Raw genomic sequence first — 16831 nt, forward strand, 5'->3', positions numbered from 1 at the left:
CACCTGTTTCCTCACAAAAGCAGCAGTGACCAGAATCGAGGCCACAGTTCTGTCCACAGTTCATTCATGCAAACAGTCGGGATAGTTCACCAAAAAAAACCCAGGACCAGGACAAACACAATACAACATCCAAGTCCTGAGCTACTTTCTCAAGTGACTGGAAAGTATTTGCAGTATCTGTTCACCCCAGGCAAAGTATCAGCATTCTTTAGCAAACCTGCTTGAACCCCTTTGAACAGTTGTCTGGAGGCCCAGCCCAGAGCCGGGAGACAGGGCCCCTGAGAAGGGACACTGGGCGCCACAGAGCTGCAGCTCAGTGCAAGCCACTGTCACACAAAAAGCAAAGCACCACTAAGCAGCTGATGGATCGCATCTGGCTTCTGCACGAAGCAGTGACCCCCAGCACCCATGTACCTTCACAATACGCTTAGTTGTTGCCCTTTGGGTGCTTAACCTGTAATTTGGAAAAGAAAACCACTATGTAATACACCATCTTTGAAATATGACTATTTCCATTAAACCCCAGTGCTGCTTCTATTTTTTTTATTCTATCACAATGACTCATGGCTTTTGCCCCCATAAAAGAGACCACCCAACTGAGGGACAGCAACATCCCACATCCTCAGCATCAATTCACTGCAGAGTGCTCCCTGCTCAGCAGGTCTCTCTTGCAGCTCCATTTTAAGGCAATCCACTCCCTCCATGTTTTCCTCAGGGTTGTGGGTACCACCACACTTGCCGTATTTCAGACCTTTTTTGAAATTTAGCTCCTAACTTGTGTTATCTGACTTCAAGGATCCTCACTCTGTGTTGTTATTCTTGCAATGATGTCAGCAGTTGTCTTAACTGAGAAATTCAATTATCATCATACTTCTGAAAATAAAGTTTAATTATAGGCAAGTGTGATGAATCTGTAAATTATGATGATTATCAAAGTGAACAGTAGCATAACCAGTAACATTAAGAATATATCTGAATATCCTCATAGGTCAGGGTCCAAATCTTTGAAGTTGGTGAAAAGATTCCCACTGATGCTAAAAGTCTTTGGATTTCAATTAATAAGAGACAATTACTTAGAGTAATTAGCGCAATTCAAATAAATATTTTATTACTGATGTTACTACTCCTAATAATAATAAAAAAATTAAGTGCATTAAGTATTATTTGAATAAAGGTATTAAAACCAAGTAACAAGTGTAATCTAAGAAATACAGTAACGTGGTAGTCAGGCATCATGATATTCTGTCAATAATCTTTTGCAACACTAGAAAGTTGTCCCGGTTATTTACATAATATTTTCCTATTCATCTTTTTATAACAAAAAAATTGCAGTAGGAAAGAAGTCAATAAATATTTAAAGTTTAAACACAGTCAATTTTTTTAATATGATTGCTGAACTAGAATAGCAGCTTTATTTTTATTTATTTGCTTATTTTTACAGCCTCACATTGTGTTCCCATGTTGCTAGTGAAAACTTCTCCAGCTAAATAAATTCAGTTGAGATTTACCCTCACTCTATTTACTCCCTGAAACATAACTGTGATGTTTGCTGGACAATGAAGAAATAAACCCATCATATCTAAAAGAAGGATCTATCATCTTATCTATCTGTTTTAGTTAATGAGAAAATTTAACTGTGAGTCCACTGAGAGCAAGAGAGGCAGAGAGCCTCTCAATAAACTGTTGCACGTGGTAGGACTAATAGTGTACTGTCTCATAGCCATCATTAGGCTAGCTAGTAAGTAGTACATTATCTTTGGTTTTCTTTCTTTCTCCAGGGCATAGTCATGTAGTTACTGCTCCTCATTATCCTTGGAAGCTGTAAATTTAAGTGTAAACTCATTGTCTCTGCAGGGGTTGCAGGTGAGTAGCATGTAATGTCATTTACTCCATTTTCTCCACTGAATTTTGTAGAACTGTATTTTTAAAAGATTCTTCTCCCCCCAAATCATCCTCACTAACTGCTGACTGTTTGGATCCATTCTGTAACCCCTCTGGTTTGACCAGAAAGATCACTTGCTGCATTCAAGGAATCCACATCTGTGTGGTCCCAAAAATGATGTGTGGCCACTACAGGATCTCATAATTTAAACGAGGGTGCTCCTGGGCAGTGGTGGGACAGTGGCCAGGCAGCTTCAGGCAGCAGGGGAATTTATTCGATCCACTTTTATTACCAGTTGCTCCACCACTGCCTGCAGTTCCTCAATTATGGCTAGCAAGCCTTACCTCAAAAGCTAACGAGGGAGGCATGTTCTTTCCTGCTTATAGGAGCTGCAAATACATCAAAAAAAGAAAATTTACCCTTTTATTGACTCAGATACCAGCTCCACGTTAAGCCTGAAGCTTCCAGTTCAGCTTCTTTGCTTGCTTGTATTATTCAATTAATTTTTGTGGGTAGCCAGCAGAGACCCACATTAAATAATACAATATGGAAGTAATTATGGCATTAGAGCACACGACACAGAAATATACAGGGCTGGATCACGTCTAGCGGCTTGGGAAGGACTTACAGTCCCTCATATGACCTGTCCACATCTAAGCCACACAAAAGAGGGCTGGGTGGAAACAGAAACTGCACATTGAGTGCTGCCCGTTTCTACACAGGCTGGCAGAATAGAAGAGGGAAGAGATCCCAGTGCAAATAAGCAAACATGATGACAGATGTAAACTACTAATTAATATAACCAAAGGTGAACCAAAGAGAAGAGACTGCAAGAAACTATCATTCTGTGAAGGACTGAGCTAATGACTTCAAGTACAGGAGGCCACCTTTGATACCACAGAAGACTCCAGCCTGCTGACCTGCAACCTGTCATGGAAGAAATGCAGATTAACTGGAGCCAAATATACAATCTACCGAAACAAAAATACCTGTATTCACAGAGACAGAAAATGAGATGTCAAAAGACAACCCTCCTTCCTCTCCTCCAAGGAGTCACAAATGCTAGTGAATCAAAGGAAAACAGATGGTTTCAACCTTACACTTAATTCAGCAACAAGAATAAAACATTAACCAGCAAACACTGGTGCTCTAGTTCTTCCAAGCACGATGTATGTCCACAGTCAGAACAGCCTTATGCTTTATACGACTGGTTCAGAGAAGTCATGAACAGTAACAGGACAGTAACAAGAAACCTCACAGCCTTCAAAACACAACAGAGGAGGGAATCAAATCTTCTGGTGCTGTCAAAACACAGCAGTATTATAGGCATAATTGACTGGAGCTTATTTTGGGAAAGTTGAAAAACAAATTTTGACCTTTCAATTGCTAAAGTACCTATTTCAAAATTATCGTAAAACCTGTTTCATAAATTTCTTCTACATCTTTTGATACATCTGTATTTATAGGCAAAACCATCAGGTTTAGCAATTGTCTCAAAAAAGTTTATAAAGAATGAAGGTTTTATAATTTTATTTTTGTGGTTTAAAGTTGTATACACATGTTAACAGTTCAGCCATTTTGAAAATCATTAACCTAATGATAGTGTAGATAGTTTTAAAGGCTTATTCCTTTAGAGAGAGAAACCACTGAAATGGGCAAAAACATTGCAATTTTTTCCAGTTAAAAAACATCCAAAGGATCAACAATACCGTTTGAATATGCTGCTTTGGAAGACAATTTAAAATTTACTGTAAAAATATCTCAAAAAGTATTCTTCCTGTTCGCTTTTTTCAAAAAAACTAATCAGCACAGCATGAGTAGTAATTTTGTGATTCGATCTATCAAGTATTAAGACTGTTACTAGATACACTGAATAAATGTTATAAAGCCTATGAAGCATCAGTGTCAACCAACTGGCATTAGGAAACAACTTTGTTAAAATGTAACTGATAGTGAATTACTAACCCTGTTGTACTGTCAAGCTTTAATAGTCTTCCACATTGAGCCAAACTGATACAGTATATCTGGAAGAGCCTTATGTTTTGTAAATATTAATCCTTTAGTGGATTACCTGTATTTTATTATTTTGCATAGTCCAGCTGTACTGCATTTGGCTAAAAATTGACATTGTTAGCAAGGAAGAGATATGCAGCAATGCTAACTTCTTACCTAGTATTTCCTTGCCTGGATTCAAAGAAAGAAGAAAACAGCTGCAGGTCATATCAACTGGACAGATTACTGTGGGCAACCAAGAACTCAGTTATATCATAAAAGACGTCAATATAGCTTAGTCTCAAATTAGGTTCTCATAATCAACGGAATTCACGGTTCCAAGATTTTCTTAAAAGACTCCCAAATAATTAAGTCACATTTTTGACCAGGCTAAGATGTTCAATTTTAGGAAATAACTCTAAAGTTAATTTTCAATTTTAACCAAATATATCATAGCTGCACTTCTTAAACTTTGCATAATACTTTGATCATTTCATATGTAAATCCATTCAATCAACAGGACAGCCCTATGAAGCTATATATGTAGATTTAAGTCACATACTACTATGTAAGTCAGAACTCACTGATATTTACAATGTATATTTATAATCTCAACTTGTTAAGACTTTTATTCTTAGAATTTTGCAATAACATTTATTAGCTATGTTAATGTAACACCAGTATTTTATTCTTAAAAAATTGTCATGTATATAAATGAAACTAATTGATTACAAGAAAAAAAGTTACAGTTCTTAAACATCAAAGTTCACAGCACTGCATACAAAACAAATACTTCAATTTACATACATAGCCAGATATGTTCTTTAGAAATGCAAGGGATAAGATTTTGGAAGGACCAAGAATTCAATTGACTTGAGAAAGCATGAGTTGAGTCTGGTTTTCAGAGGCTGCTGAGACACAATTTTGATTCATGAGTTTTCTCCCCACCACCATTTTAATGAAAGGATAGATTTTTCTCCAAACATGTCTGGACCTTGAAATACAACAGGAGTTACTAGGTCACAATCAGAAGACGCCCTGCTGTATAGATATTACAATATTGAAATTACTTCCTTGTGTCATGATATATCAATACCTTTGTTACAATAAATGTAGATCAAGTAAAACATTACCTAAATGAAATAACACATACATCCTGAACATTTGTAGCTTAAGCAATAAATTCTACCAAAAATATATATATTAGAAAGCACTTTTTTGTTCAAATCCATTGTTTCCCAACAAGCATTAGGTTCCTAAATTATTCCAAAACAATTTTGGAAGTGAATTTGGGCTTATAAATCATATTGCATCTGAAAAAATGTCATTTTTAGTTCCTTTGTCAAATAATCCATCATTTGATTGAAGCAAAATGAAACAGAAGAAAAAGATAAAAGGACAAGGGACCTGGGAGAAGGAGCATCAGTATTTCTGAGTATACTACAAACTACATGTGCTTCAAGAAGTTGTGAATGTCAAGCTCAATTACATTTTTATATCTTACAGGACTATAGCTGCATTAAGAAAAATACACGGATACACACTAGTGTTTATCAGGTCAATAGGCTTATACTGGCATGCCAAAACAGTACACACAAACTCTTCCCCCACCCCCCCAAAAAAAACCACCACCCAACCCTGCAAAAGTCCATGTTACTCTCATCACATACTAAACAAGATGCTCTGGGATAAACACCACACTGGTGAACATGGCAGGTTACCAACGCACCCGGTACACAGAAGGCTGCATGTTCGTAAATGCAAAGCATTTCCTGGATACTCAATACCATAACTTGATTGAGTATAGCACCTTCTTAAAGACACAAGTCATTCTTCTGCTTGAAGGACATTAGCATCCTGTATCCACAGCTCTTCCCAGGTTAAAGGACTCAAAAGCACCAAGAGCGCTGCACTCAGCCAGAAGCAGCAATGCTTAAACAGGCATGGCACAAAAGTAGCTTACCAAGGAAATCTCTGCTTTTCTGCTGCCAATAAACACTTCATGAATAAATCAATATGTCCCAGGACTACTCCAGAATCACATACTGGAGTAACAAAAATCACTGACTTTTCCTGAATGTCATAGGATAAAAGGAGAAAAAAAAAAAACCAAACAAAAACAAAAAACAGAAAAACAAAACCAAAAAGCACACACCCAAACCCATGGGCACTCCTCCTTACTCCTGCCAACACACTGAAGAAGACAGGGTGAAAGTCATGATCAGGAATGACACCACTTCAAGTGCCATGAGAAGTAGGTTGGTTTAGCCCCATTCTTAGTGGACATTCCACTTGCACTAGCACTTCAGTCTGCATAAACTAGGAGGCATGTTGGCAATCCCAGACTAAACCGCAGTCTTGACTCCTTCAGTTCTCAGTGCTGCATTTGACATGGTTACAGATGGGTGGCCTGGTCTTCCTCAGCTAAATCTTTGTTTATTCACAAAGCACCCACTTTCAAGGAGTCAGCCAATTAAGTTTTGGTTAATTTCTGATGTATTTATACCACCATTTAAGAAAAAATGAAGAGGAAAGCTAGAATATCTTAACCACCTTCAATAGTAAATTTTAATTCTTCCTTTGGATGGAATTTCTCTGTATTGTTTAGTTGCTGATCAAAAGCTGAACAGTGATCCTACTTGGATTGACACAAAATTCTTCAAGGGCAGGCCAACTGAATGGCTGCAAAGGTCATGCAGACACAATCACTGCTTTGCCTTGGGTCACTTTGCATCAAGAAGTTTCCAGTTTTTCTTACAGCCCCTCAGCTCACACTACAATCGCAGGGAAGCACAGCAGCCCTCTCCCTTGGCTCTCCTCTCACTGCACCCTACCCACACTGACCTACAAAACACAGCTCCATTTAGTGGCAGCACATTTCACCTCCTTTATTCAAAACTAGGCTTCAGAACTAGACGTGGGTGAAGTATCTTGGTGGCTTTCTTGAATCTTCAGGGAATTAAAATCCCTCATTTCTCAAATGTCTTGTAACATCTGTGCTTTGTTCTTGCAGGGGAAAACTCATACCCAAATTTGACCACATCAAAGACCACAGGCTCACTGCAAAGTTCAAAAGAGCATTGCTCCTGCTAGTGGAGGCAGCTCTCTTTGCACAGCACTTTTGAAAAGCAATCAGAAATTGGGACTTCATAGTTCCTATCCCAGCTCCATTTTCAAAATAGCTGCAGGGGAGAAATGGAACAAACCTCCATTAGAAATACTGTGGTTTGGGTGCCACAGGGCATTTCTGAGAACTTCAGCTGCAAGTATTCAGTGTACTTTCATGTATGGAGGGTAAGGCAGGCCTCTATCTCTGAGGGCACGAGAGGTTTGACATAACGCCTGCAGAGTGCTCAGAGGACCCCGGATGAAAAGCACTCTAGAAGGGCAAGTCTTGCCTATGCAAGTTCGACATCAGACCATGCTTCCAACCTCTTTTAATCAGGAATAATATTTCTTTCCATTATTAGTTTAGGCAATGGTTAAGAAGAAAAGCTTTTAAATGTATATATATATATAGCATAGAGAAAATCTGCAATTCAAATTGATATTTTTAATCTTAGAAGTATTTTGGTGGAATGGAGTGAAAAATAGAAGAACAAGTCCCATAAATCTGTCACTCGCATAGCACATCACTCAAAGCTTTCCCCAGCCCACTGAGGAGGAGAGCCATACAGCTTTAAAATGACTTCATTCCCATATTTACATATTTTTTAATAGGGCTATGATGAATCTCCTTCCGCTTGACTCCTATTTTGAGCTGTGATATTTTAATCTCCATTCTTGCTGCAACTTAGCAGATGAATGTGCAGTGTGACAGAGCTCAGAGGAAATAGTATAAATAAAGCAAAGTGGAGCTATGACATCTCACATTTTATAGCTTTTTTATTGTAGCCTAAGCATAAACAGAGCACAGCTGTGTTATACTTACTGCTGTGAGCACTCCCCCAGCTCCAACCCCCTACTGCTTTTAAAGAGACACTGCCCCTACTCAGGATCCTCTGGGTACAAGCACTGCTGTTCCTTGCATTGCTAACAGAAGCAACCCCCCCACACCCATTGCTTCCCTTCCTTTGTTTTTACTTTTTCTTCCTTCTACTGATTTGCCCCCTTGCCTTCCTCTCCCCTTGCCTCCGAATGGCCCAGGATGTGACCCTGCAGTCCCCAGCGTGTACACGCAGCCAGCGCTGTGCTACTACCTACAGAAGGATTCCTTTCTTTTCTTGCTGTTGTAATTTGCTCTAAGTACACAGACACATATGCAGAGCACAGAAACAATTTGCAAAAACAACACTTTTATCAAAGACTTGTAACTAGCTGGAAGTACTCAAAATATTGCCATCTTTTAACGGTGGTATTTCACAGAAAGGGTTCTCACATTTCTCATCACTTCTTGATAGTTTTTTTTTCCCCCACAGAAGTCAGTCAAAGAGAAAGAAGGAAAACACACTTAACTTTACTCCTGCCTATTTAAAAGCAAACTATCATGATGAATTCCTAGACAGCAAAAACTCTTTTCAGCTCAGGAATTTAAGAGATACCACAAAGGATCTCATCATAATCATCACCACACGTCAGCTGAAAAAGCTCCCATTTGAAGCTTTAGACAAGAAAATCACAATGCACCTGGACATTTTCATGACTATAAAAGATAAGGGCAAATCCAATAGCCAGCAGTTTACCCCACAGAGTCCAAGAATGCTGTTTATCCTTCTGGCATGTTGAAAAGTTTTATAGTTGGACTCAATCTTAAAGGTCTTTTCTGACCTAAATGATTCTATGATTCTTTGAAAGTGCTTCTCCAGCTCTAGTTCCAACATTACAAACAGGCAAATCTAAAATACAATGTGTAAGACTTTCTTCTGCTACCCATTAAAAAAAACCAAACACACGCACACACACACATACATACACATACACCTCAAGGCATTGCAGTGGTTACACTGAGCTTGAAAACTGCATCCAACTTTCAGAAAATACAGGGCCAAGGGACATACAGGAAAGTTCTTTGCTCAAGGAGGACCATGTTGCATTTCTTATCCCCTGTAACTTGCTACTAACGGCTTCAACAAGGAGGGAATTCTCAGTGACCACCAATGCTAACCTATGAGCTATAACCTAGTTCTTCTGGCTATTCTCTGCTCTCCCTCTATGCCCCACTGATCCTTGAGAGGATTTGCTGCTTCACTGCTACCTGAAACATTTTCTGCAGCTATTTTCCCCCTTTCTGGGGTTCAATATAATCTAGAATAAAGCATCATGCAATGCTCATACAAGCAAAAGAAAGTAGTTAAAAATAGCAAAATAAAACTATGCTAGATATGCATCAACAACTGTATTTTTAAAAAATTATATAAATTTTAAAATTCATCCAGAAAGCATGCTGAAATTGTTTACACATGGGGAGCTGATTAAACTAACAAGCTTTCAAAGTTGAGATCTCTGGATTCTCAAGTGTGCCCAAAGTCACCCCTCAACTCATGACTTACCAAGCCACCAGCCTGATACAAAGATCTGATTAGGAAACTGCACTGTTTTGAGAAGATTAATATGATTCCTTTGTTTCGCAGGAAGATTATCACATCATAAGAAAATTAATAAAAAAAAAACAGTTATCTCGAGTCACCTGTCTATTCCCTGAAATCCCATAGAGCTTGTCCAATCCTACTCTGCTTATACAACCTGTAATTTCATAAAGAAGTTGCCATCACAAGATCATACTAAGCACTTGCTCTGTGTCATGTCTGTACTGTAAACAACCTCAAGCATTTTTGGAGGAGGGCAGGGATTGTAAGGAAAACACATCTGCACTGATACTTAAGAGATTCCTCATCAGCCAGAGTCACCGTACCCAGGAGGCACTACCGAAAGCTACCCACACCCAACGCTTCATTTGCAAACTCTTCCAAGACCTGGTATGAGGGACACCTCACCTCTCCTGGGACACACTAACAGGCAGAGAGCCATGAGGGGGTCTTGGAGCTGTCACTCAAGGCCCTGCAGTGGGCTGGTGAGTCTGGGAAGGGAGCAGAAGAGACTGACCTCGGATCCAGAAGCTCAACACAGCCCAGCAAAGCCACCAATAGTAGGTTACTACAGGCTTTCCACCACTGCCATCCACTTAGGAAGCAGTTATGTACTCCATGCTGACCACAAGACCAATCCTATTTAACAGTATAGTCATCATCAAGATGTGCTCACTCTGAATAAGCAAAGACTGAAGGAGGAGGGCCATAAATTTACTTTTTACTGGGAGAAAAAATAGACACAAGAAAAGATAGAGGAAAAGGAGAAAAAAAGTACAGCCACAGAACAATACATTTTCCCCACTACCTACCAACACCTATCTCCTGTTAAGATTTTAACTACATTTTTTCAAATTCACACATGATGTCTTCTATAATAATTGTACCACCAACTTCACTTCCCTGTGGATGGATCCTAAGTACTTCTCAAAGCTCAGCAAATACCTAAAGCTGTGGCCAGGGCCACTAAAAATCAGTACTCGAAGTACTGTAGAAAAAAATGAGACATTGCAATGAAGCCTGGAAACTCGGACTACCTTCCAGCCTTCATGCCTTTCTCATCTCCACCTGGAAAAGATCCTGAAAATATTAATCACTACATTATTAAGCACATTTTGAATGAGAAGAGGGTGACAACATTATGATACAGATTTAATGACAACAGTGGGAACTGACCCCTTAGGTACAATATTAAACATTATTTCTGACAGGGATGCTGAATTTGGAAAGCTTAATCCAAGTCAAATAATCTGCAGCTACAACTTAGACCTTCCCCTTTAGAATTGGCCTAATGGGAAATTATAATCAGTATGAGATAAAACCCTCTATGAGTTTCCAATTAATACGGCTGACCCCCAAATTCCTTTGCACAAACTTCCTGCCTGTTGCTGAAGTGAAAGTTTGATTAGCACCACCTAAAATGTCTCAGACATTAAACAAAAGTAACAGTCATGTACATGCAACAATGCAACAAATCAGCACAGGTATGACAATGTCAGGGCATCACCAATTCATTCACAGGCTGGTACAATACTACATAATTATGAAGTAGCTCTCACCTACTGTTTTTGAAGGGTAAATATGGCTAAGACCCCGGTTTCTAGAGAAAACTTCTTATGCCCTGAAAGGCATTTCCCTTATAGGCCACCGCACTTCTCATCGACAGCTTTCAGCCAAATCAAATGGAAGAGGCTGCAGGCAGCAGCTGTAGGGTACCTGCTCTGACAAACAAAGAGAGGTAGCAACGGGCTTTTTTCCTCCTTCTTGTTTAGTTTTCAGTCACAACAAATGAATGAAATGAACCAAAGAAAAGAACTAAGCTGAGAAAAAACAAAGTAAAATTAGTAACAGGCTAACAGCATATACCCACTGCCTGGGGCAACATACGGCTGATGGATGATGACAGCCAACAGACGAATCCTCATTCCCTGTCTACTAAACAAATTAGTAATCTCATCAATATCGTCACTACATCCACCTTTTGCAGCAGCTGCTGCTGCAACACAACTGCTGTTAAGCTTTAGGGGGAAAGCCTGGCTTTGTCTTATAGTTTGCCAAATCCTGTGGGCAGTCAGGGTTGCCACCTTTTGGAAAGCACAATTAGCCTGATAACAAGATTTTTTTGTTGTTGCTTAATTTTTATTTTTAAAAAGCCTGCAGAGCTGTGTATTAAGGTGACGGTCACCTGCATGGCACACTGAAGTCTTAGGAACCTGCAGAATTTGCACCTTCAGGGCCTTCCCAGCTATCAGTGTCTCTCCCATTAAAGTCTGAGTTCAGAAACCTTAAGCTTGAAGGGTACACCAGAGCTCCTCCTCAGACTGAGATGCGGCTTTACACTCCACTTTCCCAATTACTGCTGAAGTTTCTCTCAAAGTGACTACAAACCATGATTCTCAAAAATAAAGAATAATTTTGGATATCTAACACACCTCACTTCTCCCCTGCCCCAAAACTGTTCTGAGCCCCATATAGTACTGGCACTCACAACACTGCCAAAAAGACACAGCATCATTACCTTGACTTCCAAAACTGATCAGAAAAATTACCTGATTCAAACACATTCCTATCCAGAAAAAAAAATAATATTGCAACAGCACTCAACACAAATCATGGCAAATCATTTGTTGCAAGAAGTCAGGGTTATGAAGTATCCCAGCAAACACCCTCAGTTTGCAAATTTTGATACCTACAACTTCACTTTTGGAGTTTACGACCTTTGGAAGAAGGAGCAGGCAACTCAGGAGGACTACAAGGATGTCATGAAGTTATGCATGGAGAAAATTAGAAAGGCCAAAGCCCCACTAGAACTTAATCGTGCTACTGCCATAAAAGACAATAAAAAATGGTTGTACGAATACATTAACAAAAGGAGGGCTAAGAAGAATAACCATCCTTCATTGGGGTCAGGGGGAAACATTCAGGCTGCAGAAAAGGCTAAGGTACTTCATGTCTTTTTTGCCTCAGCCTTCAATAGTAATACTAGCTGTTCTCTGGGTACCCAGTCCCCTGACAAGGGTGGAGAGCAGAATGAAGCCCCCTGTAATCCAAGGGGAAATGGTTAGTGACTTTTTACACCAACTGGACACACACAAGCCTATGGGGCTGGATGGGATCCACCCGAGGGTACTGAGGGAGTTGGCAGAAGCACTCGCCAAGCCACTTTCCATCATTTATCAACAGTCCTGGCTAACTGGGGAGGTCCCAGAGGACTGGAGGTTAGACAGTGTGATGGTCATCTACAAGAAGAGCAGGAAGGACGATCTGGGAAACTACAGGCCTGTCAGCCTGACCTCAGTGCCTGGGAAGGTTATGGAGCAGATCACCCTGAGTGCCATCATGCAACACATGCAGGACAGCCAGGGAATCAGGCCCAGCCAGCTCGGGTTTATGAAGGGCAGGTCCTGCTTGAGAAACCTGATCTCCTTCTATAACAAGATGACCCACCTAATGGATGAGGGAAGGACTGTGGATGTTGTCTATCTGGACCTTAGCAAAGTCTTTGACACTGTGACACTGTTTCCCACAGTGTTCTCCTGTAGAAACTGGCTGCTCATGGTTTGAACAGGCGTACTTTATGCGGGGTTAAAAGCTGGCTGGCTGGCCAAGCTCAAAGAGTGGTGGTGAATGGAGTTACATCTGGCTGGCGACCGGTCACAAGTCACATTCCCCAGGGCTCAATATTAGGGCCAGTTCTGTTTAATATCTTTATTGATGATCTGGATGAGGGAATTGAGTGCACTCTCAGTAAGTCTGCAGATGACACCAAGTTGGCTGAGAGTGTCGATCTGCATGAGGGTAGGAAGGCCCTCCAGAGGGATCTGGACCTGCTGGATCAATGGGCCAATTGTATGAGGTTCAACAAGACCAAGTGTCAGGTCCTGCAATGGTGAGGCCACACCTTGAATGCTGTGTTCAGTTTTGGGCCCCTCACTACAAGAAAGGCATTGAGGTGCTCAAACAGAGAAGGGCAACAAAGCTGGCGATGGGTCTGGAGCACAAGTCTGATAAGAAGTGACTGAGGGAAGTGGGGTTGTCTAACCTGAAGAAAATGAGGCTCAGGCGAGACCTTATGGCCCTCTACAACTACCTGAAAGGAGGATGTAGGTAGGTTGGGGTAGGTCTCTTCTCCCAAGTAACAAGCAACAGGATGAGAAGAAACAGCCTCAAGGTGCACCAGGGGAGGTTTAGATTGGATGTTAGGAAAAATTTCTCCACTGAAAGGGTGGTCAAGCATTGGAACAGGCTGCCCAAGGTAGTGGCTGAGTCACCATCCCTGGAGGTATTTCAAAGACATGCACATGCAGTTCTTAAGGACATGGTTTAGTGGTGGACTTGGCAGTGCTAAATTAACAGTTGGACTTGATGATCTTAAAGGTCTTTTCCTGCCTAAACAATTCTATGATTCTAAAAAGAAGGAAAGTCTAATATATGCTGTGCAAATAGAAAAATATGTACACATATATGTTCACATGCATAGACATAAAATTGCTCTCCCTTTTCCCCCACACAATTCACCTAAAAAGGTTTTGCATTTTTCATGAAGTTAACAATTTTTCTTAAAGGTCTTCAAACAGTAAAGCTGGTTAAGTTTGTTAATGTCAACAGAATATTTACTTTCAGTATGCTTCATTATTACACAAAATATTTGCCAATTATTTCGATTTATCAGTTTCCACTTGAAAATATGCTATATGGAATGACTTCCTTCCGAAGCAACCCACTATGTATACCCATGTATGGATCTGTGTACATATTTTAACTACAGGAATTTGTATGGATCTGTGTACATACCTTAACTACAGGAATTCACCAAATACTCACTAGAAAGCTTCTAGTGGTTACATTAGCATTTTTCTGTCTACAAAAAAATTTCAAGTGTTCCAAGTAACAGTTGATGCTTAATCCCACTGACTCAGCCTTTCTAGTTGTTAACAGCTTGAAACCTTAACTGGATGTCAGGACTGGTGTCTTCTCTTGGGGTCAGCTAAACCAACAGAATATGTGTTTTCTCCTGTTTGCTTCCATAATTGACTCTATGAAATATTCACAGTGCTTCTTTGTGCTCAAGTAAAATATGCAACTTTCTTCTGTATTCTCTAACAGCTGGCACAGGGATACGTTCCTGGAACCCATTTAGTCAAAATGTATATTGCATTTATGTTCTAGTTCACTAATTCACATGTACAATAAATATTCCAAGAATTAAACTTAAATATTGAAGGATCCTCATTGTCACATTGAAATATTTTACCATTTTTAACCAAAACACTCTCATTTATTTTCCAGTATTAAATATCTTGCTGTCTAAGTAGCCAGTTACTTCTTCCCCTACATAATACATAAGAAACCAAACAAAACCTTCAAGCTCTTATCACGTAACAAAAGAAACAAAAGTTTTGCTACTACATGTGATTTTCTCATTCCTCCCCAATTTCTTGTGGGTTTTGGTTGGTTATTTTTTGGGGGCTGTTTCTGTTTGTTTGGGTTTTTTTTGTGGTGTCCTGTCCCCTGTCCAACCCTTACCAGTTCTTTAGCAGTATCATAGGAATATTCTCTTTGGCACTTAATCATCCACAAAAAATGTTCTATTGCTTCATAAACTCCATCACAATGAACATAATCCTTCAGTTAAGTGCCAATTAATTATTAAAAACATTCATTTAGGATTAACAATCATGAAATAGATACAGTTCTATTATGTAGTTGTTAATCCTCAATAAATCTACTTGCAACAGACAGCATTTTAGTATGAGAGCTAGCCTACTTAATCTAATGCTTTATATTTAATTAGATAATTATTGCATATTAAAAAATACATTCATTAGGTTTAATAACTATGTAATAAGCATACATCTAATAGACAGATTAGTAATCCTCAGAAAAGGAGATTTTTTTAATAATCACTTGTATTAGCATCCAAGAGCTACTCTCCAACATGAAGGCCAGTATGTTACATCTTCCCTGTCTTGATCCACACTCTTTTTGGACCCCAGGATGAGGACAGAGGAGCCTGAAGTTCACCTGCCTACAACTCTTACATTCCCTTGAAGCACCTGAAGTCACACCTCTCCAGAAAGGAGTGCAGCATTTGCTAACATCAACTGTATGACATGGCCAAATAGTATTCTTGATTTCAAGACAGAGGACTTAATCTGAAAGGGATAAGCAGATTCAACAAGATTAATCTCTAAAAACAAAGAACTCACTGGGGCTTTCAGTTATTTGGAATAGGGCTAAATGCATATCCAGCTGTACAGAGATGCATTTCTTGCTATTTTCTCTCTCCTACTTTTTTTTTTTTTTTTTTTTTTGGGGGGTGGGTGGGGGAGTACCTTCTTCAAAGGCACATCCTGTTATTCATCTGGTACCTAACTCCAGCTAGGCATCAACCAAAGGCAGACGGGCACAATGACCATTTCTAGGATTGAACTATGGGAGCTATTTATAGCATAAATAGCACTGAGTGGCCTTTTTAGGAAATAAGTTTAATAAAATGATCGCCAACCCCCCAGCTGAAGCTATAAGGGCTATCTGATGAAACAGTAAGAATATAACTTATATCCTGCACCTCTGGAAATCTGTAACTCCCAGCTGATGGTCAGCATCATTACCTAACAAAGGTGACTTGCGAGATGGTGTTTCAGATGACCCTTAAACATCCCTATAGTCCAATTTCCATCTTGTGTTTTTCCCTTGCACTTCAATGATGAACTGATTTTAGTGACTGCTCTCTTTGAGGAGGTGTTAGTTCTTGAACCAATGCCAGTGCACTGCATCTTAAGAATAGTAGACATTGTTTTCTGATGGTGTAGGGAATACATCTGTAACACTGTAAATCTGTGACTGGTTACACTGCCTTCTGGCACCAAAAGTGAGGAAAAAGGAAAGACAGTAGTCAGACAGAATCAAAAAGCACATATTTTGACTACTATTTTAAGACTCATATTGACACCATAAGTGATCTGTGCTCCTTCTTTAAAGTGAAGCTACAGCAGCTAAAAGTTAACTACAGTGTGTTTTAAAAAAGTCCACTTAACTTGGCAACGTAATTACTCTTTAATATGAAAAAGGAGCCACTCAGGATTTCAGCTACAGGATTATAGTCACTGGACCTCTAGTATTTTGATGCAAATATTCAATTTCTCCACTTCACAAACCTCCTAAATTTTAATATTTTAACATTCAGTAATAAAAGACAGTAAATATTAAGTGATGCTAGAAGTATCAGCACATTCTGAATTTTCAGAATAGCAAATGTTCCAACAAGATTTAAAAAAATTCTTTCAGGATCAGTAATTTTTTGTAAATTCTGCTGTTAGCCCAATGATGAGAAAGAAATTGTTTCTTCTTCAGTAGGACAGAACTACTGCCCTTACTTTATGCGAAAGGAGGGCATGTCTTTGTCTACATGGAGAATAAAAAGGCACAG

At 39.5% G+C, this 16831-nt stretch overlaps 1 protein-coding gene across 2 annotated transcripts in view; it reads right to left on the reverse strand.

Moving 5' to 3' along the window:
• SOX5 (SRY-box transcription factor 5) overlaps positions 1-16831 on the reverse strand; it is a 652081-nt gene that overhangs the window by 535695 nt on the left and 99555 nt on the right. The window lies entirely within an intron of this gene.

This window comes from Falco punctatus (assembly GCF_963210335.1).
Source record: "Falco punctatus genome assembly, chromosome: 6".
NCBI classification, from domain to species: Eukaryota; Metazoa; Chordata; class Aves; order Falconiformes; family Falconidae; genus Falco; species Falco punctatus.